The sequence below is a fragment of the Melanerpes formicivorus genome, unplaced genomic scaffold (assembly GCF_026170545.1).
Source record: "Melanerpes formicivorus ecotype bairdi unplaced genomic scaffold, bMelFor1.0.p_v2 SCAF_21, whole genome shotgun sequence".
NCBI classification, from domain to species: Eukaryota; Metazoa; Chordata; class Aves; order Piciformes; family Picidae; genus Melanerpes; species Melanerpes formicivorus.
This window is the reverse complement of record NW_027142373.1, coordinates 11,289,727-11,312,262: the sequence shown is the minus strand read 5'-3', so window position 1 is coordinate 11,312,262 and position 22,536 is coordinate 11,289,727. Positions and strand designations below refer to the sequence as shown.

General features: G+C 55.8%; 1 protein-coding gene across 1 annotated transcript in view; it reads right to left on the bottom strand.

Moving 5' to 3' along the window:
- STX8 (syntaxin 8) overlaps positions 1 to 22,536 on the bottom strand; it is a 169,554-nt gene that overhangs the window by 95,151 nt on the left and 51,867 nt on the right. The gene's annotated exons all lie outside the window — the stretch shown is intronic.

Here is a 22,536-nt window from a genome sequence, read left to right as displayed (position 1 = left end):
GGGGAAGGGGTCAGCCTGTAACACCTCCACATGAAGCAGCAACGCAAAAGCAAGCAGCATCCCCGAGCCAGGGGCAGGCTCCTGGCCCTTGCCACTCAACACATTCCTCATGCACTTATTTTTTCAGGCTTGAAAGCTGCAAATTTTTCCATGCAGCTTTCACAGCACAAAGGGAAGCCACAAGAAAGCCACCCAAAAAGCCCCAGCTTGCCACGTCAGGATGATTTGATGGGGAGGTCACTTCCCTCCAGCCCCTGGCAATACAGCTGCAAAGCCTCCAGGAGCCGGCACAGGGAACACTGCTGTTGAGGGCAGGGCACCAGCCACAGGGCAAAGGCTCAGGGCACAAAAATAGTTCCTCCTGCCAGAGGAAGCAAAACACCAAAGGCTGAGAAATGCCCCTGTGCTGGGCTGGGTGTGGGGCTGGAATCAGTCACAGCATGGTGGAGGTTGGAAGGGAGCTCTGGAGATCAGCCAGTTCAAGCCCCCTGCTCAAGCAGGGCACCCACAGCAGCTTGCCCAGCAGCACAGTGCCCAGCTGGCCTTGGAAGCTCTCCACACCAGGAGACTCCACAACCTCTCTGGGCAGCCTGCTCCAGGCCTCCAGCACCCTCACAACAAACAACTTTCTCCTCCTGCTCAGGTGGAACCTCCTGGCTTCCAGTCTGTGCCCACTGCCCCTTGTGCTGGCCCTGGGCACCACTCAGCAGAGTCTGGCCCCAGCCTCTTGCCCCCCCACAGCTCCTTTAGCTCTTGCTGAGCATTGCTCAGCTCCCCTCTGGGGCTGCTCTTCTGCAGGCTCTCAGCCCCAGGGCTCTCAGCCTTTGCTCCTCCCAGAGCTGCTCCAGGTCCCTCAGCAGCTTTGCAGCCTCCCCTGGACTCTCTCCAGCAGTTCCCTGTCTCTCTTGAACTGGGGAGCCCAGCACTGGACCCAGCACAACAACCCCAGGCAGTGCTATAGGCTGGGGTCAGAGTGGCTGAGAGCAGCCAGGCAGAGAGGGACCTGGGGGGTACTGGTTGATGGTAGGCTGAACAGGAGTCTGCAGTGTGCCCAGGCAGCCAAGAAGGCCAATGGCATCCTGGCCTGCATCAGGAACAGTGTGGCCAGCAGGAGCAGGGAGGTCATCCTGCCCTGTGCTCAGCACCGCTTAGGCCACACCTTGAGTCCTGTGTCCAGTTCTGGGCTCCTCAGTTTAGGAAAGAGGTTGAGATGCTGGAAGGTGTCCAGAGAAGGGCAATAAAGCTGGGGAGGGGTCTGGAGCACAGCCCTGTGAGGAGAGGCTGAGGGAGCAGGGGTTGCTTAGCCTGGAGAAGAGGAGGCTCAGGGGAGACCTTCTTGCTCTCTCCAACTCCCTGAAGGGAGGTTGTAGCCAGGTGGGGGTTGGTCTCTTCTCCCAGGCAGCCAGCACCAGAACAAGAGGACACAGTCTCAAGCTGCACCAGGGAAAGTTTAAGCCCAGCACTCCAAATGTGGCAGAGTAGAGGGGCAGGAGAACTTCCCTCCAGCACCCTCACAACAAAGCAGTTTCTCCTCCTGTTCAGATGGAACCTCCTGGGTTCCAGTTTGTGCTCACTGTTGCTTGGCCTATCACAGGACACCATTTAAAAGAACCTGGCCCCTTCTTCTTGCCTCCCACCCTTCAGCTATTTGTGAACATTAACAAGATCCCCTCTGGGGCTGCCCTTCCCCAGGCTCACAGCCCCAGAGCTCTCAGCCTTTCTTATCAGGAGACATATTTCAGTCCTTTCATCACCCTCACAGCCTCTATTGGACTCTCTCCAACATATCCCTGTTCCTCTTGAACTGGGGAGCCCAGAACCGGACACAATACTCCAGGTGTGGTCTCAGCAGTGCAGAGTAAAGGGGGAGAAGAACCTCCCTCGACCTGCTGGCCACACTCTTGTGAGTGCACCCCCAGGACACCATTAGCCTCCTTGGGCACATTGCTGGCCCAGGAGGAACTTGTCCCCCAGCACTCCCAGCTTGTGAAGCTGCTTCCCAGCAGGTCCCCCCTCACCTGCCCTGCCGCAGGAGGTTGTTCCTCCCCAGGTGCAGGGCCCTACCCTTGCCCTTGCTGACCCTCATGAGGTTTCCCTGTGGGAAGGGCAGCTCAAAGCACCCCCACACCCTGGAGCCTCATTGCAGCTCTGACCTCTGCCGACTGGCTGCCAATATGATATAGGGGCCGAAGCAATCAGCCTTTTCTGCTGGCCACAGAACAATAAATGGGCTTCCTCAGATACAGTGGTTAAAGAATGCAAGTTCCTGACCCTGGCTGCTTGACTGGTGGTGTGCTGTGCTGGAGGGAACAGCCAGGACGACATCTGCTGACACGGGGCGGGGGATTTATGATATAATAGGTTGCACATCTGTGCCAAAAGAGAGGGAAAAATGAAAAAGCCCTCTCAAATCCAAGCAAACCCCAAGATTAATTAGCTATTAAACCAGCCAGGAGGACACAGTGCAGTACAGGTGGTGGCACCAGAAAGCATCTCGGGTGGTGCCCGCAGCCAGGCCGGGGTGGCGCTGCCCCTGTCTCTTCCAGCGCACTCTCAGTGGGAGAAGCACAACCTGCTGCTCCTCTGTCACCTCCTGCTCTTTGCAATTCCAGAGCCCTGCTCCTTCATCAACCGACCTCAGGGAGTCCCACCAAGTGCACAGGAAAGCTGTGTGTCGTCTGCCTTTGAGCAGGGAGGCAGCCCCCAAGCCAGCAGGGGCCACCGCCGCTCGGGGGAGGCCGCAGCACACGCAGCCAGCTCCCCGCCCCGGCACGGAGGCTCCTCTGAAGCCAGCAGGTTGAGGGAGGGAGGTGCTCCCCCCACTCTGCACAGCCCTAGTTAGAGCACAGCTGGAACACTCTGTCCAGTTCTGGGCTCCCCAGTTCAAGAGAGACAGGGAATTACAGGACAGAGCCCAGCAGAGCCGATGGGGATCATAGTATCACAGGATCACCAAGGTTGGAAGAGACCTCAAGGGTCATCAAGTCCAAGCTGTCACCACAGACCTCATGACTAAACCATGGCACCAAGTGCCACATCCAATCCCCTCTTGAACACCTCCAGGGATGGGGAATCCACCACCACCCTGGGCAGCACATCCCAATGACTAATGACTCTCTCTGGGAAGAACTTTCTCCTCACCTCCAGCCTGAACCTGCCCTGGCACAGCCTGAGACTGTGTCCTCTTGTTCTGGTGCTGGGTGCCTGGGAGAAGAGACCAACCCCCACCTGGCTACAACCTCCCTGCAGGGAGTTGGAGAGAGCAAGAAGGTCTCCCCTGAGCCTCCTCTTCTCCAGGCTAAGCAACCCCAGCTCCCTCAGCCTCTCCTCACAGGGCTCTGCTCCAGACCCCTCCCCAGCTTTCTTGCCCTTCTCTGGACACCTTCCAGCAGCTCAACATCTTTCCTAACCTGAGGAGCCCAGAACTGGACACAGGACTCAAGGTGTGGCCTAACCAGTGCAGCGTACAGGGGCACAATGACCTCCCTGCTCCTGCTGGCCACACTGTTCCTGATGCAGGCCAGGATGCCATTGGCCTTCTTGGCCCCCTGGGCATACTGCTGGCTCATGTTCAGCCTGCCATCAACCAGTACCCCCAGGTCTCTCTCTGCCTGGCTGCTCCCAGCCACTCTGACCCCAGCCTGTAGCACTGCCTGGGGTTGTTGTGGCCAATGTGCAGAACCTGGCACTTGGATGTGTTCAATCTCCTGCCCTTGGCCTCTGCCCATCTGTCCAGCCTGTCGAGGTCCCTCTGCAGAGCCTCTCTACCCTCCAGCAGATCAACTCCTGCCCCCAGCTTGGTGTCATCTGCAAATTACTGATGATGGACTCAATGCCCTCATCCAGATCATCAATAAAGATGTTAAAGAGCACAGGGCCCAGCACTGATCCCTGGGGCATACCACTACTGACCGGCCACCAGCTGGATATGGCAACGTCCCTACCTCCAGCTTCAACCTGGTCTATTCTATTCTATTCTATTCTATCCTATCCTATCCTATCCTATCCTATCCTATCCTATCCTATCCTATCCTATCCTATCCTATTCCATTCCCCCTAGTCCTATCCTTACCTGATATCCTGAGCAGTCCCTCCCCAGCCTTCTTGAAGCCCCCTGCAGATACTGGAAGGCCACAATTAGGTCACCTCGGAATGATGAAGGCAGTGGAGGATCTGTTAGATGAGGAAAGGCTGAGAGACCTGGGGCTGCTCCAGGCCTGCAATCAAGTTGTTCATGCCCAGCAATGCCCTCTGAATCCTGGGCTAGAGAAGGAGCTGAGGGCACTGTGTCCCCAGCAGCCAGGCAATGCCAATGTCATTGTCAGCCCGAGGTGGGGGGCTCGGCTCCCAGCAGGAGCTCCATTCGTGGATGGAAGCAGCAAGCTCCTCTCTAGCAGAGCAACCACTTCAAACCAGCCAGACTGCCTGTGGCATCAAACACCCTTGCTGGGGACACAGCCAGCCAGCAACAGCTTGCTTCCCCAGGCTGCTAGCTCCCTTCCTGCCAGGCAGGAGAACAAGGCTCCCGCATCGCCTCTGCGACCAACACACCTTCAGAGAGGCTCTGAGCAGGGACCATGCTGCAGGTGAAAAAGGTCTGGCAGTCTGCTCTGTGTCCACAGGCTGCTATCAATCCAGGCTGGGGGTTGACAAGATTGATAGCAGCCTTGCAGAGAAGGATTTGGGGGGTGCTGGTGGGGAAGAAGCTGGAGAGGAGCCAGCAATGGGCACTGGCAGCCCAGAAGGCCAATGGCAGCTCAGCTGCCATTGGCCTTCTGGGCTGCCAGTGCCCATTGCCAGAGATGGAGAGAGGGATCCTGCCCCCCTGCTCAGCTCTGCTAAGACCTCACCTGCAGGGCTGCATCCACCTCTGGGGCCCCCAACACAACAGAGTCATGGAGCTGCTGGAGAGGGTCCAGAGGAGGCCATGAAGATGAGCACTTGGAGCACCTCTGCTATGGGGACAGGCTGAGAGAGCTGGGGCTGCTCAGCCTCGAGAAGAGAAGGCTCCAGGGAAACCTCAGAGCTGCAGTTCAGTATCTGAAGAGGACCTGCAGGCAGGCTGGGGAGGGACTGTTCAGAAGGGGCTGTGGGGATAGGATGAGAGGCAGTGGTTTGAAACCAGAGCAGGGGAGATCCCCTCTGGGGCTGCTCTTCTCCAGGCTCAGCAGTCTCAGGGCTCTCAGCCTTTCCTCAGCAGAGAGATGTTCCAGTCCCTTTAGCCTCCTCACAGCCTCCAGTCCCTTCAGCATCCTCACACCCTCCTCACAGCCTCCAGTCCCTTCAGCATCCTCACACCCTCCTCACAGCCTCCAGTCCCTTCAGCATCCTCATAACCTTCATTCCCTTCAGCATCGTCATAGCCTCCAGTCCCTTCAGCCTCCTCACAGCCTTCAGTCCCTTCAGCATCCTCACACCCTCCTCACAGCCTCCAGTCCCTTCAGCCTCCTCACAGCCTCCAGTCCCTTCAGCATCCTCATAACCTTCATTCCCTTCAGCTTCCTCACAGCATCCTCATAGCCTCCAGTCCATTCAACATCCTCACACCCTCCTCACAGCCTCCAGTCCCTTCAGCATCCTCACAGTCTCCAGTCCCTTCATCCTCCTCACAGCCTCCAGTCCCTTCAGCCTCCTCATAGCCTCCAGTCCCTTCAGCCTCCTCACAGCCTCCACTGGACTCTCTGCAGCAGTTTTCTGTCCCTCTTCAATCAGGGAGCTCAGAACTGGACCCAGCACTCCAGACACAGCCTCACCAGGGCAGATGAGAGGGGGAGCAGAACCTTCTTCATCCTGCTGGCCACACTCTTCTCCAAGCACCCAGGGACCCCACTGGGCTTCCCAGCCAGGAGGGCACCCCGCTGGCTCGGGCTCAACTCGCCCAGCAGCCCTTCCAGCTCCTTGGCAAGTCATTTCCAAACAGACTCTCATCACTTTTTGTTTTCCACAAGGAGAACAAAAGAAGAGCTGGAGAATTCCTGCTGGCTGAGTGTGGCTCTTGGGAGAGGCTGGTGGGGAAGAGCAGCAGCAGCAGCAGCGATAGGCTGGGATCAGGCAGCGGCTCCTGCCAGGACTGATGGACGGATTAATTGGAGACAGCTGCAAGGGAAACCATCCTGATGACATGATTCATTAGTTCTCCTGGCTAATTACATCTGCTCAGGGCCTCCCAGGGAAGCAGTCATTCAGGGAATTTGGGGGGTATTAGGTTTAAATGCAGTAATCAGATTTGTTAATCTGCAGGACAAGGCAAACCAAACACAACCTGATTTGGGGAGCTGCTGAGACTTTCATCACCGCCATGGAGCCAGCAGCAGGAAAGGATTAGCAGGGTAATGGCTCCTCTGTAGGTTCAGCATTGTTCATGGGAATCTCCTCCTCTGCCCCCAGTGCCTGCACTGGGCCTGCAGAGATTCACAGATTCCAGAAGTCCCCAGCGTGGGGAGGGTTGGAAGGGACCTTTGGAGATCAGCATCAGCCCCACCAGGGACACCCACAGCAGCCTGCCCAGCAGCACAGTGCCCAGCTGGCCTTGGAAGCTCTCCACACCAGGAGACTCCACAACCTCTCTGGGCAGCCTGCTCCAGGCCTCCAGCACCCTCACAACAAACAACTTTCTCCTCCTGCTCAGATCCAACCTCCTGGCTTCCAGTCTGTGCCCACTGCCCCTTGTGCTGTCCCTGGGCACCACTCAGCAGAGTCTGGCCCCAGCCTCTTGCCCCCCACAGCTCCTTTAGCTCTTGCTGAGCATTGCTCAGCTGCCCTCTGGGGCTGCTCTTCTGCAGGCTCTCAGCCCCAGGGCTCTCAGCCTTTGCTCCTCCCAGAGCTGCTCCAGGCCCCTCAGCAGCTTTGCAGCCTCCCCTGGACTCTCTCCAGCAGTTCCCTGTCTCTCTTGAACTGGACCCAGGCCTCCAGCTGTGGCCTCACTAGGGCAGAGTAGAGGGGTAGTAGAACCTCCCTTGACCTTCTGGCCACAGTCCATGCACTCCAGGAAAGCACTGACCTTCTTGGCCATGAGGGCATGTTGCTGGCTCATGAGAAACTTCTTGTCCCCCGGCACTCCCAGCTCCTTCTCTGTGGAGCTGCTTTCCAGCAGCTCACACCTCACCTTCAAGTCTGCCCTGAGAGTGCAGCTTTGCCCTAGATGCACCTTGATGTGTCACACAAGCAAAGGGTTCTCTTCAAACATCAAAACTGTTTGATAGAATGAAAGAATTAAACTAACTGATAGCAAATTTTGCCACCCTAGGGTCAAACCCCAGCTGAGTTTCCATTGTCCTTGCTGTACACCTCACAAAAGGAATGGTTTCAAGCACTGACTGAGCTGCTTTGGTTGCTCTGAAGCAGCAGGCAGGTCCAGCCCAGTTCCCTTCCTATGGAGTCACAAACAGTGTGGCCAGCAGGAGCAGGGAGGTCATTCTGCCCTGTGCTCAGCACTGCTCAGGCCACACTTTGAGTCCTGTGTCCAGTTCTGGGCTCCTCAGTTTAGGGAAGATGTTGAGATGCTGGAAGGTGTCCAGAGGAGGGCAACAAAGCTGGGGAGGGGTCTGGAGCACAGCCCTGTGAGGAGAGGCTGAGGGAGCTGGGGTTGCTTAGCCTGGAGAAGAGGAGGCTCAGGGGAGACCTTCTTGCTCTCTCCAACTCCCTGAAGGGAGGCTGTAGCCAGGTGGGGGTTGGTCTCTTCTGCCAGGCAAGCAGCACCAGAACAAGAGGACACAGTCTCAAGCTGTGCCAGGGGAGGTTCAGGCTGAATGTTAGGAAGAAATTCTTCCCAGCAAGAGAGATTGGCCATTGGGATGTGCTGCCCAGGGAGGTGGTGGAGTCCCCATCCCTGGAGGTGTCTAAGAGGAGCCTGGATGAGGCCCTTGGTGCCATGGCTTAGTTGATCAGATGGTGTTGGGTTGGAATCCTACCCATCCACACCTGGCCAGGCTGCACAACATCAGAGCCTCTGAATCCCATGGGGGAGGTTGGAAGAGACCTCTAGAGATGATTTAGTCCAAGCCCTCTGCCAGGGGAGGATCACCCAAAGCAGGCCATGCAGGAATGCACCCAGGTGGGAGGCAGGAACCAGAGCACAGCTTGTGCTGGGAGCCCTGGGAATGACACAGTGCAACCCAGAGTGGTGCTGAGAGCAGGCTGCCTCTTTCTTCTGTCTGTGTTCTGGGCAGGACCATCCCCTCCATCACATGGCCATGAAGCAAGCACAGATGGAGCAGTCCCCTGGGCCTGTTGGTGCAGCAATCTCTGCCCTAGCACCTGTGAACCAAAGCAGGGCACCCACAGCAGCTTGCCCATCAGCACAGTGCCCAGCTGGGCTTGGAAGCTCTCCACACCAGGAGACTCCACAACCTCTCTGGGCAGCCTGCTCCAGGCCTCCAGCACCCTCACAACAAACAACTTTCTCCTCCTGCTCACATGGAACCTCCTGGCTTCCACTTTGTGTCCATGCTGTTAAGTCTCCATCACTCTCCACAACCTCCACTCCTTCTCTGGGCCTATTTCTCCTCAAATCCATCCTCTGCATCATGAATCTGGAACTCCAAAGGTACCTTTCACAAAGTTGTACTCAACTACCATGATTCCAACTGCTGTGGTGGCCACAAGCATACCTGTCACCTGCTGAGGACACAAGCCGAGGACACACTGCTTCAGCCCACCCAAAGGTACACTCAGGGCTTCATCTGCAGTTCAGGAAAGACATGAACCTGTTGGAGCAGGGCCAGAGGAGGCCACAGCAATGCTGGCAGGGCTGGAAGCCCTCTGCTGTGAGGCCAGGCTGAGAGAGTTGGCCTTGGGCAGCCTGGAGAGGAGAAGGCTCCAGGGAGACCTTCTGGTGGCCTTGCAGTGCTTCAATGGCTGAGCAGAAAGCTGGGGACAGACTTTGGAGCAGGGCCTGTGGTGACAGGACAAGGGGGGGATGGTTTGGAACTACAAGAGGGAGATTGAGACTGGAGAGAAGGAAGAAATGTTTGCCCCTGAGGGTGGTGAGAGCCTGTCCCAGGCTGCCCAGAGAGGTGTGAGCTGCCCCCTGGCTGGAAGCATTGCAGGTCAGGTTGGTTGAGGCTGTGAGCAGCCTGCTGTGGTTGGGGATGTCCCTGCTGGCTGCAGGGGTTGGCCTGGATGAGCTTGGAAGGTCCTTTTCCGCCCAAAGCAGTCTGGGATCTCTGATCCCTACAGCCCCATTCTAGGAGCTCCATGATCACCAGATGGTGAGCAGAACATGGAGAAGCAGGTAAGATGCACCTCAGGGCACATCAAAGAAGTTTTCCTCACAGTAACTCCATGCAGGGTTCAGAGAAGGAGAACTGAAGCTCACAAGCACCCTAACAGGGAAACCACCTTTTGTGGGGAGCACAAAACAAAGACAAAGGTAGAGTGCCCTGCCCACAGACCTGGGAGTCCTTGGCCAAGGCCAAGTCCCAGCCAGCAGACCACAACTGTTCCCCAGCAGTCAGAAATGAGCTGTTCCAAGGTGCAGGGGAGAGATCACCTCTGCTAGCACAGCTTGGACTTCTCCAAAGCTATGTGCTGCTGCTGCTGCTGCTGAGCATCAGACAGGGATCTGCAACCTGATACCTCCCACTCTGGGGAGCCTGCACCTACGCAGTCATATTTTTCTCTTGGTTGGAGGACAGGAGGGAGCTCCATGGAAGCTGGAACAAATTAATACTTCCCCAAGAACTGTTATTGTAAGAGAGAGAAGCAGCCCAAGTTGAGGGGCAAGCCAACAGCTTCTATTTTCTTTCAGTGAGCATCTGACAACAGCCAGGATGTTGAATCAGGATCCAGGCTGGGATGCTGTATGTTGACAACCTCCTCAGCAGGCAGACACTGGGAAGCATCCCAGCTCCAAAATAACACCCTGGGATTTGCAGTACCCCTCCAAGCCTAATGCCCATGGCACAGCTGGGACTCCAGGAAAGACCCTTCCCAAAGACCTGCATTATCCTGCCCTTCTTCTCTGCCCTAGGGAGGCCACACCTGGAGTCCTGGAGTCAGTTCTGGGCTCCCCAGTTCAAGAGAGACAAAGAACTGCTGGAGAGAGTCCAGTGGGGGCTACAAAGCTGCTGAGAGGCCTGGAGGTGATCAGGAGGAGACTTGATAGGGTGCTTGATTGCATGGTTTAGTTGATTAAGTGGGGTGGGTAACAGGTTGGATGCAATGATCTTGAAGGTTTCTTCCAACCTGGTCTGGTCTAGTCCTATTCTATTCTATTCTATTCTATTCTATTCTATTCTATTCTATTCTATTCTATTCTATTCTATTCTATTCTATTCTATTCTATTCCATTCCATTCCATTCCATTCCATTCCATTCTATTCTGGAGCAGCTCTGTGAGGAGCAAAGGCTGAGAGCCCTGGGGCTGCTGAGCCTGGAGAAGAACAGCCCCAGAGGGGAGCTGAGCAATGCTCAGCAAGAGCTAAAGGAGCTGTGGGGGACAAAAGGCTGGGGCCAGACTTGGCTCAGTGGTGCCCAGGGACAGCACAAGAGGCAGTGGGCACAAGCTGGAACCCAGGAGGCTCCTTCTGACCATGAAGAAACACTTCTGTGTGAGGGTGCTGGAGGCCTGGAGCAGGCTGCCCAGAGAGGTTGTGGAGTCTCCTTCTGTAGAGAGATTCCAAACCTACCTGGATGCATTCCTGTATGAGGTGATCCTGCGCTGGCAGAGGGCTTGGACTGGCTGGTCTCCAGAGGTCCCTTCCAACCCCCACCATGCTGGGATCCTGTGAGCTGAGGTCTGTGCTCCCCTCTCCCCAAGCCACACCGCTCAGATCCAGCGAGCGCAGCACCGCTTGTTTGTGTAACTGGAGACGTGTCAAGCCCTCTCTCCCCGTGATTTAAGCTCCTCCAGTGTTAGAAGGCAAACAAAGAACAAAGCTGCTGAGATATCCATCATCCTGCCCGGCCCCCCGGGGAGCAGCTGGAGGAATGCAGCGAGCTGGGATCCGCTGGCCCAGCTCCCCTCCTGCCGCACACAGCCTCCCCTTCCTGTGCGCGGCAGAGGACGCAGAAGAGTTCACCCCCGTGGCTCCTCCAGGCCAGCCAGGCCTTAGCAGCCCCAGCACAAGCTGCCTGACCTGAAGGCATCATAGAATCATAGAACAGTCAGGGTTGGAAGGGACCTCAAGGCTCAGCCAACTCCAACCCCCCTGCCATGGGCAGGGACACCTCACACTGCAGCAGGTTGCTCACAGCCACCTCCAGCCTGGCTGCAAACACCTCCAGGCAGGAGGCTTCCACCACCTCCCTGGGCAACCTGTGCCAGGCTCTCACCACCCTCATGGGGAACAACTTCTTCCTAACATCCAATCTCAATCTCCCCATTTCTAGTTTTGCTCCATCCCCCCCAGTCCTATCACTCCCTGACACCCTCAAAAGTCCCTCCCCAGCTTTCTTGGAGCCCCCTGCAGATCCTGGAAGGCCACAATGAGGTCTCCTGGGAGCCTTCTCTTCTCCAGCCTGCACAACCCCAACTCCCTCAGTCTGTCCTCACAGCAGAGCAGCTCCAGCCCTCTGCTCATCCTTGTGGCCCTTCTCTGGACACCTTCCAGCATCTCCAGATCCTTCCTGGCACAGAGGCTCCAGAACTGGACCCAGAGCTCCAGCTGTGGTCTCAGCAGAGTGGAGCAGAGGGGGAGACCTGCTGGCTATGCTTCTCTTGCTGCAGCTCAGGCTCTGGTTGGCTCTCTGGGCTGCAAGTGCTCCTGTTGTGCTTCTCATCCACCACCATCATGGTCTGCTGATATCATGCTTGGTGCTATACAACCACAGTAGGTTCCCAGAGCCTTTCCCTACAGCCTGTGTGGGCACCTCCTGCCTCTGCAGAGGGGAGAGGGGCACCTCTGGATGATTCATAGTATCACAGTATCAGTCAGGGTTGGAAGGGACCACAAGGATCATCTAGTTCCAACCCCCCTGCCATGGGCAGGGACACCCCACACTAGATCAGCCTGGCCAGAGCCTCATCCAGCCTGGGCTGAAACACCTCCAGGGACAGGGCCTCAACCACCACCCTGGACAACCCATTCCAGGGCTTCACCACTCTCATGGGGAAGAACTTCCTCCTCCCCTCCAGCCTGAATCTCCCCACCTCCAGCTTCATTCCATTCCCCCTAGTCCTATCACTCCCTGAGGCCCTTTCGAGGCCAAACCACCCTGGGGTTCAGCAATCCCTGCTGGTGTCTGATGACCACAGATAGGAGGTCAGAAGCACCAACAGAGATGGGTGCTGCAGGAACACATTGCTGAAGAGCAAGGCTTGGTGGCAGCCTTTCACCCCAGTCCTATCACTCCCTGACACCCTCAAAAGTCCCTCCCCAGCTTTCTTGGAGCCCCCTGCAGATCCTGAAAGGCCACAATTAGGTCACCTGGGAGCCTTCTCTTCTCCAGACTGCACAACCCCAACTCCCTCAGTCTGTCCTCATAGCAGAGCAGCTCCAGCCCTCTGCTCATCCTCGTGGCCCTCACAAAGTCAACAGCTTTTTCAGTGTGCTCCACAGGGGTCAGGGCCAGGTCCAGGCTGGTTCAGCATCTTCATCAGTGGCCTGGATGACAGGACAGAGTGGGCCCTCAGGCAGTTTGCTGATGATCCAAAATTAGGAGCAGTGGCTGACACCACTCAGGCTGTGCTGCCATTGAGTGACACCTGGCCAGGCTGGAGAGCTGGGTAGAGGAGACCTCATGAAGTTCAACAAAGGCAAGTGTAGGGCCCTGCACCTGCGGAGGAATAACCTCCTGCACCAGGATATGTGAGGGGTGAGCTGCTGGGAAGCAGCTCTGCAGGGAAGGACTTCCAAGCCCAGCTGGCCATTGTGAACCCAGGCAAGGAGAAACTTCTTTGTTATGAAGGTGCTGGAGGCCTGGAGCAGGCTGCCCAGAGAGGTTGTGGAGTCTCCTGGTGTGGAGAGCTTCCAAGCCCAGCTGGGCACTGTGCTCCTGGGCAAGCTGCTGTGGGTGCATAGCAAGGGGTTGGACTGGATGATCTCCAGAGGTCCCTCCCAACCTCCCCCATGATGGGCTTCTGGGATTTTACCCTCAAAGATCATTCCAAAGTGTTCCATCTGGCTCACCTTTCTGCACATCTGCCCTTCTGGTTTTTGCTGGACTCAGTTTTTGATGGCTTACAAAAGAGGCAGGGGACTGGGGGCAACAAGCCCACCCCATCCACCCCCAGAGGACATGGGGGAAATGGCAGAGTGCAGGAGCTGGGTTCAAGGCAGAATATGATTCTGTGATACTGTGGACTTGAGCACAGCAAGCCCAAGAGCCAGAGCTGTTTGTTAAGAGGGGTTTGGGTTTCTGAACACAGAAAGTCCCACAGGAAATGTTTCTAGAAGGCTGGACTTGATGATCTTAGAGGTCTTTCCCAATCTTAATGATTCTAAGTCTCTCTTTCTCTCATTCTCTGAGCCTCTCATTCTCTCACACACAGAATTTATTAACACCACCAACCACACAAATGCCAAGAAGAGAACTAACTTCCAGTGATAATGAAGATACCAACTACCTTCTAGCTCACTGAGAAGAGGAAGCAGAGGCAAGGAGATAGCTCAAGGCCTCATCCAACCTGGCCTTGAACAGCTCCAGGGAGGAGGCAGTCACCACCTCCCTGGGCAACCTGTGCCAGTGTCTCCCCACCCTCACTCTAAAGAATTCCTTCCTCATCTCCACTCTCAATCTCTCCCCTCTCCCAGCTCAAAGCCATTGTCCTTCATCCTGTCACCCCCAGCCCTTGTTCAAAGTCCCTCCCCAGCTCTCCTGCAGCCCCTTCAGGTACTGGGAGGCTGCTCTAAGGTCTCCCTGGAGCCTTCTCCAGGCTGAACAACCCCAGCTCTCTCCAGCACGTTAACATGAAAGCAAGGGAAGAAGCTCTGCCTCCATTTTACAAGGGATAAAACCCACCTTTGGGTTTCTGACTTCTCCTCTTGAAACTGTTTCTGCTGTCCTTCTCTCCCACATGGGAAAGATGAGGAATTTCTGGGGAGGGTGGTGGCTCAGGACAGTTTAAGTGTGCATGAACCAGCTGTTGGCTCTGAGCACTGCACTTGTGCTGCAGGGAGATCACCACAAGTCCCTGACACTGCTCACTTGTCCAACAAAGCTTCATGAATTCCAGCTGGAGGCTCCTGTTTGCTTCCCCCAGGGCCAAAGGGAAGTGTAACTGACATTTGTCATCTTTAGGAGATGAGGGAAAGCACAGAGGAACATGGAAACTTATTAAATGGTTTGACTTTGTTTCCTCCACTCCTCCCCTCTTTTCCAGAAGGGATCCCTCCAGTGAGACTCCCCAGAAGGGACCCTTTCTAAAGAGCCCCAAGAAGGGACCCTTCCTAAAGAGCCCCAAGAAGGGACCCTTCCTAAAGACTCCACAGAAGGGACCCTTCCTAAATGAGCCCCCAGAAAGGACCCTTCCTAAAGAGCCACCAGAAGGGACCCCTCCAAAAAGAGCCCCCAGAAGGGACCCTTCCTAAAGAGTGCCTAGAAGGAACCCTTCCTAAAGTGTGCCCAGAAGGGACCCTTCCTAAAGAGCCCCTAGAAAGGACCCTTCCTAAAGAGCCCCCAGAAGGGACCCTTCCTAAAGAGCCCCCAGAAGGGACCCTTCCTAAATGAGCCCCCAGAAGGGACCCTTCCTAAATGAGCCCCCAGAAGGGACCCTTCCTAAAGAGTGCCCAGAAGAGATGCTTGTAAAACAGATCACAAAGCAGGCTGCATATGAAGAGCAGCAGTGAGCACAAGACTCATTCACCCCTCTGAACCCCACTCACCAAGCAGAAGCTGCCACATGCTGACAGCTGCAGCCACCAGCTCAGCTCCCACCTCCTTCAGCTGGCATCACAAAAAGATGTAGCTGGGGTATGAGAACCAGACCAGTGTCTGATGCTGGAACACAGGAGGTCCTCTCCTGAAGCCTTTAAGAAAGCTGAGGACAGACTTCTGAGCAGGGTCTGCTGTGACAGGACAAGGGGAATGGTTTGAAACTGAGAGAGGGAGATGCAGACTGGAGAGAAGGGAGAAATGTTTGACACTGAGGGTGGTGAGACCCTGAGGGAGGTTGCCCAGAGAGCTGGGAGCTGCCCCAAGGCTGGAAGCATTGCAGGTCGGGTTGGTTGGGGCTGTGAGCAACCTGCTCCAGTTGCAGATGTCCCTTGTGGCTGCAGGGGGTTGGACTGGGTGAGCTATGAAGATCCCTTCCCACCCATCCCAGTCTGGGATTCAATAATGCAGAGCTCCATCAGGACACCCACTGCTCAGGTCCACTCTGTTGCCTTAAGTTCTGGTCTAACACATAAGAAACACTGAAAACAAGGTTGAGAAAGCAGGGAACAGACCTGGAGGGATGAGACAAGCCTCTGGAATAAGCATGAACTCAGGAAGAACAGGAGGTTACTAAGAGTCATTTACTGAGTCATTTTCAGCCACCACAGCACCCAGGTGGGAAGGACCTTTCCTGTCAGTGCTTTTCTTCCCCCTCCACGCTCAACACCACTGAATCTCTGCCCTCTGTGCTCCAGCTGCTGTGGAGGAAGGCTCAGCCCTGTCAGCCAAAAGGAGGAGCACAATGATTTCACACAACCCTGCAGAGCTTCCCTCACAGGAGTCCTGTGGTCTCCACCCATGAAAGCCTTTCTCCATCCGCTGCAAACTCACCACCCACAGCAGCCAGCCACTGAACCATTGCTGTTCCCTCTTGCAACAAAGCATCAAGTGTTGGGGGGGGAAGTTTCCCATCAGAAGTGAAGTCCCAACAGCTTCACTGGTGGGAAGAACCAGACTAAAGCTAAACCAGTTCAACCACCACTGCAATTACCTCTGGCTGGTGAAGTACCACAGAGCAGTGGGGAAAACCCAGCTGGTCCACAGTGCCCTCAGCTGCCCCCCAGCTGCAGCAGCACCAGCAGTGCAGCATCCAGGCCCAAGCATCAATCACAGAATGGGTTGGGGTGGAAAGGACCTCAAAGATCATCCAAGCCCCATGGGCAGGGACACCTCCCACCAGCCCAGGCTGCTCAAGGCCTCAGCCAGCCTGGCCTTGAACACCTCCAGGGAGGGGGCATCCACAACCTCCCTGGGCAACCTGTGCCAGTGTCTCCCCACCCTCCCTGGAAAGAATTTATTCCAGTCTCAGTCTCCCCTCTCCCAGCACAAAGCCATTGTTCCTCATCCTGGCACTCCAAGCCCTTGTCAAAAGTCCTTCCCCAGCTCTCCTGCAGCCCCTCCAGGTACTGGAAGACTCTTTGATTCTTAGCAGGTAACTGCGTGTGTCTCCCCAACCACAGCCTGATGCCCTGAGGCAGCCTGGGCCCAGCAACCATCTCCAAGTGCAGTCCTTCTTTCTAATGGGAACTGTTACATAAGGAGCAGTCTATGTCCTAAGCTCCACCAGAAGGAAGCTGTCCTCCCAGCTTATCTGATGTTCTATTCATGTACATCTCCTGTTCCAGGAGGCCACTCTGCAGTTCCATTCACACTGCTCATTTGCTTTGGCAAATCCCCACCTTATCTGCAAGCATTGGCTGACAACCCAGCTCCAGCCAGGTGGTGCCCACTGGAGAGCACTGGGAGACAGAACATGGTGAGATGGCAACAGAACAGCAGGGAACAGAGGCACTGCTGGGGAGCAGAGCTACATCAGGGAGATCCTGGGTCCTGCATCTGGGGCATAACAACCCCATGAACGCTCCAGGCTTGGGGAAGAGCAGCTGCAAACCACCTGGCAGAAAAAGACCTGGGGGTGTTGATCAGCAGCTGGCTGGGGATGAGCCAGGGGGGGCCCAGGTGGCCAAGAGGGCCACCAGCATGGGCTAGATCAGCAAGAGTGTGGCCAGCAGGACCAGGACTGGGATTGTCCTCCTGTACTGGGCACTGGTCGAGGCCACATCTCAAACCCTGGGTTCAGTTTTGGGCCCCTCACTCCAAGGACATTGAGAGGCTGGAGTGTGTCCAGAGAAGAGCAACAAAGCTGGGGAAGGGTCTGGAGAACAGAGCTGGGGAGGAGCAGCTGAGGGAGCTGGGGCTGCCAGGAGAAGAGGAGGCTGAGGGGAGACCTCATTGCTCTCTACAGCTCCCTGACAGGAGGTTGAAAGCAGGTGGGGGCTGGTCTCTTCTCCCAAGCAGTAAGTGACAGGATGAGAGGAAATGGCCTCAAGTTGTGTCAGGAGAGCTTTAAGCTGGACATGAGGAACAATGTCTTCCCCCAAGGGTTGTCAGGCCCTGGCCCAGGCTGCCCAGGGCAGTGGTGGAGTCCCCATCCCTGGAGGGGTTGCAAAACTGTGGTGCTGAGGGCCCTGGTTTGGTGGTGCCCTGGCAGTGCTGGGTGTTAACAGTCAGACTCAGTGTTCCTAAAGGTCCTTTCCAACCAGAACAATTCACTAATTCTATGATGCCCCAGTGGGATGCAGGAGTTTAAAAGGCAAGGAGCATGAAACTGCAGAGGTTCCAGCTCAGCCTCCAGCGCTTGGGGCACTGTCCTGAACTGCCAGAGCCTGGAGTGATCCCTCCCTGTCACACTGCTACAGACATCAAATGTTATTTTAGAACCATAAAGATTGGAAAACACCTTCAAGATCATCCAGTCCAACCACAACCCAACTACCACCACCATGAAACTACAACCTGAAGTGCCACAGCCACACACTTCTTGAACACCTCCAGGGCTGGGGACTCCACCACCTCCCTGGGCAGCCTCTGCCAATCCCTGACCACTCTTACTGTTCCCAACATCCAATCTTGTTTTCAGCTAGGGTCTGCTCAAAATAGACCAAAGCCAACCTTCTAAACTGTGTGGCAGTACTGGAAGCCAACATTCAGCATTCCTCAGTTCAAGAAGGACCTCAGAGAACTGCTTGAGAGAGTCCAGCACAGAGCCACAAAGGTGCTGAAGAGAGAGGAACATCTCCCTGCTGAGGACAGGCTGAGGGAGCTGGGGGTCTTGAGCTTGGAGTAGAGGAGCCTGAGGGGTGACCTCATTCATGGTGATAAAGATGTGAAGAGCAGTGTCAGGACAGAGCCAGGCTCTGTTCAGTGTCCTGTGACAGGACAAGGGGCAATGGGGGCAAGCTGGAGCAGAGGAGGTTCCACCTCAACATGAGGAGACACTTAAGAGGGTGTTGGAGCCCTGGAGCAGGCTGCCCAGAGAGGTTTTGCAGTCTGCTTCTCTGGAGACTTCCAAACCCCACCTAGCTGTGTTCCTGTGTCACCTGCTCTGGGTGACCCAGCTCTGGCAGGAGGGTTGATCTCCAGAGGTCCCTTCCAACCCCTACCACTCTGTGATTCTCTGTGTGCTTCATTTCTGCTACGACTTCAGAGAGCCCAAAGCAGCAGGTTCAGCTGAGTGGCCACACGGTGCTCTGGAGCCTCTGTTTCCCAGGTCAATCCACCTACAATTCAAGTGCAGAGCTGGGAACCCCATGGCCTCACTCTCCCAAGGCCAACTCCACCACATCCCACAGACAAAGGTAGCTCCTGAACTCCCACCCTGAGCTTCAAGCGAGGCCGCCCGGCCCAGATGTTTCAGCCTAAAAACCCTGGACCCCAACCAGCATTTTTCAGCAGAACTTGGTTCTTCTGAGAAAATTTCCAACTAAATTTTGAGATCAAACCCCCCTGGAGTGGCTTCAGAACAATGTGATGGAGGCAGCCAAGAGACATCTCGGCGAGCGCCCCTGCGCCGCGCTGCCAGACGGTTCCCATTAGGGAGCTCTCTCCAGCGGCCGGCTCACTCCCCACATGCTCAAGCCAGCCCTGCTCAGCTCTGCTGGGATCAGGAGGAACTCTGCCTGCTCCCATGGCCAAAACTTCCACCAGGGTCCTACAAGAGTTCCTCTCAATGCTGATCAACACCTACAGGCTGAGGGCATTCAACAAGTCCAAGTGCCAGGGGCTGCACTTTGGCCACAGCAACCCCATGCAGAGCTACAGGCTGGGGTCAGAGTGGCTGAGAGCAGCCAGGCAGAGAGGGACCTGGGGATGCTGATTGACAGCTGCCTGAACATGAGCCTGCAGTGTGCCCAGGCAGCCAAGAAGGCCAAGGGCATCCTGGCCTGCATCAGGGACAGTGTGGCCAGCAGCAGCAGGGAAGTCCTTGTGCCCTGTGCTCAGGACTGCTTAGACCACACCTTGAGTCCTGTGTCCAGTTCTGGGCTTCTCAGTTTAGGAAGGACATTGAGAGACTTGAAGGTGTCCAGAGAAGGGCAACAAAGCTGGGGAGGGGTCTGGAGCACAGCCCTGTGAGGAGAGGCTGAGGGAGCTGGGGTTGCTTAGCCTGGAGAAGAGGAGGCTCAGGGGAGACCTTCTTGCTCTCTCCAACTCCCTGAAGGGAGGTTGCAGCCAGGTGGGGGTTGGTCTCTTCTCCCAGGCAATAAGAACAAGAGGACACAGTCTCAAGCTGTGCCAGGGGAGGTTTAGGCTCGAGGTGAGGAGAAAGTTCTTCACTGAGAGAGTTGTTAGCCATTGGGATGTGCTGCCCAGGGAGGTGGAGTCCCCATCCCTGGAGGTGTTCAAGAGGGGATTGGATGTGGCACTTGGTGCCATGGTTTAGTCATGAGGTCTGTGGTGCCAGGTTGGACTTGCTGATCTTTGAGGTCTCTTCCAACCTTAGTGACACTGTGAGGGGAAGACGCTGGCGCCAGACAGGTACAGCACAAGGGGCAGTGGGCGCAGACTGGAAGCCAGGAGGTTCCATCTGAGCAGGAGGAGAAAGTTGTTTGTTGTGAGGGTACTGGAGGCCTGGAGCTGGCTGCCCAGAGAGGTTGTGGAGTCTCCTGGTGTGGAGAGCTCCCAAGCCCAGCTGGGCACTGTGCTCCTGGGCAAGCTGCTGTGGGTGCCCTGCTGGAGCAGTGGTCTTGGACTGGATGATCCCCAGAGCTCCCTTCTAACCTTCACCATGGATCCATCTCTCATTTGAAATGGTTGTTACTGATGAACTTTCAGGTCAGAATGCTTTACAGACTTACAAGTGCCTTGTACTTAGAGCCAGAGGAGTTGAGTTGGAGCAAATGTGCCCTTGAACAGATGAGAGATGCTCCCAGCAACACTGGGGTTGGACTGGATGATCTCCAGAGGTCCCTCCCAACCTCCCCCATGATGGGCTTCTGGGATTTTACCCTCAAAGATCATTCCAAAGTGTTCCATCTGGCTCACCTTTCTGCACATCTGCCCTTCTGGTTTTTGCTTGACTCAGTTTTTGGTGGCTTACAAAAGAGGCAGGGGACTGGGGGCAACAAGCCCACCCCATCCACCCCCAGAGGCCATGGGGGAAATGGCAGAGTGCAGGAGCTGTGGTTCAAGGCAGCATATGATTCACAACACATCTTGTTTGGCTAGGGATGCACAGGGATGGATCCCATTTTAATCCATCAGCAAGTACAGCAAACAGGTCATACTCACAGGACTTGTTCCACCCAAGCCTGCAAGGAAGCACCTGAAGGGGCTACAGGAGATGTAGGGAGGGACAGCTGATCAGGGCTGGGAGGGGATGAGGGACAATGGCTGTGAGCTGGAAGAGGGGAGATTGAGAATGGAGATCAGGAAGATATTCCTTGCAGTGAGGGTGGTGAGGCACAGGAACAGGTTGCCCAAGGAGGTTGTGGGTGTGCCCTCCCTGGAGGTGTTCAAGGCCAGGTTGGATGAGGCTGGTGGGAGGTGTCCCTGCCTGTGGCAGGGAGGTTGGAACTGGATGAACTTTAAGGTCCCTTCCAACCCAAACCATTCTATGATGAGCTGTGCACAGGCACCTTACAAAGGGCCTCAACATCTGAGCACAAGCAGGTGTCACCTGCCATTGCCAGGCTGGGACCCACAGCAGATTTGACAGCAGCTAAGCAGCACTGAAAGCAGCAGAAAGCCACAGTTCCCCCTCCAACACCCCGCTACAGCCACCCAGACACACACAGCCGCCTGGAGCAAGGAGCTCTGCCCTGCTTTCCTTGCTAGCCTCAGCCAAAGCGCTGCAGGATGCTGCATTCCCTACTTCTGAGAGGTGCTGATTCCCAGAGTGATTCCATATGTCCCATTTATGGATTGCAGAACAGATCAGCAGAGAACTGCAGCTGCCAGGCAAGTGATAAAGGTGATGGAGTCCATCGGTTTTCCAGCAGATGCCACAAGTGCATCTCCTTCTCAGGCCTGCTCAGCAAGGGAGCAGGACTGGAGCAGCTTCAGCACTAGTCTGGGAGGGGTTTTGTTTCTGGAAGGAGATGGAACCTGCCTCCTGATTGCATCCATCCAGGTTCCCACCTGCTGCTGCTCACACTTTGAACATTCCACTACATAACAAGGGCAATCCTACCAGGTTTGGGGGTGCTGGTGGACAAAAAGCTCAACAGGAGCTCTCAATGTGCTCTTGCAGCCCGCAAAGCCAATCAGATCCTGGGCTGCATCAGGAGAAGTGTGGCCAGCAGGTCGAGGGAGGTGATCCTCCTCCTCTGCTCAGCCCTGGTGAGACCCCACCTGGAGTACTGTGTCCAGTTCTGGAGCCCCTATTACAAGAGGGATCTGGAGGTGCTGGAAGGTGTCCAGAGAAGGGCCAGGAGGATAAGCAGAGGGCTGGAGCTGCTCTCCTGTGAGGACAGACTGAAGGAGTTGGGGCTGTTCAGTCTGGAGAAGAGAAGGCTCCCAGGTGACCTCATTGTGGCCTTCCAGGATCTGAAGGGGGCTACAGGAAGGCTGGGGAGGGACTGCTCAGGATCTCAGGCAGTGATAGGACTAGGGGGAATGGAATGAAGCTGGAGGTGGGGAGATTCAGGCTGGAGGGGAGGAGGAAGTTCTTCCCCATGAGAGTGGTGAAGCCCTGGAATGGGTTGTCCAGGGAGGTGGTTGAGGCCCTGTCCCTGGAGGTGTTTAAGCCCAGGCTGGATGAGGCTCTGGCCGGGCTGATCTAGTGTGGGGTGTCCCTGCCCATGGCAGGGGGGTTGGAACCAGATGATCCTTGTGGTCCCTTCCAACCCTGAATGAAACTATGCAACTATGAAACTAGGTGACAGGAAGGGTGCCCTGAAGGTTGTGCCAGGGAAGGGTAAAGTTGGAGAGTAGGAAGAATTTCTTTGCTGCATGAGTGGTCAGGGATTGGCAGAGGCTGCCCAGGGAGATGGTGGTCCCCATCCCTGGAGGTGTTCAAGAAATATATGGCCATGGCACCTGGGGACATGGTTTGATGGCCATGGTGGCAATAGGTTGGTGGTTGGGCTTCACCTTAGAGGGTTCTTCCTACCCAAACAGGAAGAGGTTGCCCCCTCCTCACTCCAACCTCACCTCAGGTTGGTTTCATCCTTCTCTCCAGGCTGAATCTCCCTCTTTTGGTTTCAAACCATCCCCCTTTGTCCTGTCACAACTGGCCCTGCTCCATAGTCTGTCCCCAGCCTTCTGATCAGCCTCTTGGAGCACTGAAAGGCCACCAGAAGGTCACCCTGGAGCCTTCTTCTCTCTTCTCTTCAGTATCTAGGAGAAGAGCAGACTGAGGATACTTACTTCATGCAAAGACAGGAGAAGAGCCAAGCTGGAAGCACTTGTGGAGTTAATGGCAAAACCAGGAGAATCTGC